Here is a 1,735-nt window from a genome sequence, read left to right on the forward strand (position 1 = left end):
AAGTCTTTTCCTGGAAGAACAGACTCACCTCCTTAAAACCCGCCTTCTCTGCAAGTTAAGATCTTTATCAGGACAAGCCAACTTACTCCAGATTTAGTATTAAAGAAGAAAAAAAAAATTGGGAATGGCCTGTTAACTTTTGACTTAAAAAAAAAATCTGCTCTCTGCATTTACCGTGGCTTTTTAATTCTCGCTCCTCAACCAAAACCTAAACAAAGATTCAGGTTACATCTCTTTCTGCAGCAAGCTGAAGGGGAAGCGGAGGTCTGGGTGACTTGAATGTTTTAGTCATTCTCCTGAAACGCGTAGCTCTCCTGTCTAGCTGAGGACCGCGACGGCTCCCTGGCAGCCTGGGGGCTGTCTTATCTAGCGGTTCGCACTCTCTTTGCGAAAAGTTTTCTCATTAAGATAAAGAAGGAACATCTGAGCAGCACAAAAGCATATGCTTTGCGACTAGATTTGAAATCAAGGCTACAAGAAAGACAAAAGTATGTTGCTAATAGCATTGGTCTTTCATCTCATCCTAGGCAAAATTTAAGCCCCAGAAGCGGCCAGCTCCTGCCTCAAATTGTGGCTGTGGGTTTGCAGGGGGTGGGGTAGGGGTGTCTCAGAATACCCTATTTTTGATTAAGGTTGGAGGGTGTGTTTGTTAAAATAACTTCTTTATGGTATAAATTTTACTTCATTATGTAGTGTATAAAGAGGAATTTGAATTCGGTAAGACTAACATTTTTATTTTACAATTTTCCCTTTTTGAGAAACAAAGCAAAGTTCTGAAACAGTAATATAAGAAAATCTGGGCGTCTGTTTCTTAAAGGCCTGTAACAAAATTATGTGATGTTGCTTCAATTATTTTTATATAATTTTATCTTCTTGCCTTATTTGTCTAGAAGAGGAAGATCCAAGTGCTCCCTCCCAGAGCTGTCAGCAGCATGCTACAGGAAGGGCAGTGGACATAGTTAAGTGGACTTTCCTGTGGTGAGCCCGAGTAACATCCTGGGACCAAATAACGACTGCAAATTTAGTTTTTCCTCCATTACATTTTTCTCCCATAAACACGACTGTCCCTAGAGCTTTTTCCTAACGCCATTGTTTTCCTTTACGCGCAGCTGCGCACAAGTTAATATTAGCTACCCCCCTGCGTGTCCTCTCTATATCTCGCTTAAATTTTCGGAGTCGGGGGAGGGGGACGCTATGATTAATCTGTGTACAGAACTGAAGGCTTGGGGTGGACTGACTTCTCGAAAAACTAACCGGGTCTTGGAGAGCAGAAAGATTTTTGTCTTTCATCAAGTGCAAAAATTAGCATTTTGGGGGAAATTCACATAATGTATTTTTCATGAAATAGCGTCGGTCTCGAGATGGCTCTTCTTAATGGGAAAGAGTTGTGCAGAACGTTGGCTATCAGGCCGTGTATAGAGCAGCACTGAAAGTGTAATTAAAAATAAAGAGTCCATTCGGAGATTTAGTTACAGATTCTATTTGTTAGGGTCTGCAAAATGAATCTGGGGTACTGTTTGGCTACTATCCGGGAGAATCAATCGCGCGGGTCATTTGGAGATCGGGAGAATTAATCGCGCGGGTCATTTGGAGATCCGGAGAGCGCTAGAGCTGTTTCGGGAAGTAGGGCGGGGGCGCGGGCGTTTATGCGGTCTTCCCACCCACCCTCGCCTAATCAGGCGGCTCTCAATCAGGTTTTCAAAATACTAATCTTGATCTAAGAGCTCCTATCTCT

Source organism: Camelus bactrianus, chromosome 13 (assembly GCF_048773025.1).
Source record: "Camelus bactrianus isolate YW-2024 breed Bactrian camel chromosome 13, ASM4877302v1, whole genome shotgun sequence".
In the NCBI taxonomy this organism is placed as follows: Eukaryota; Metazoa; Chordata; class Mammalia; order Artiodactyla; family Camelidae; genus Camelus; species Camelus bactrianus.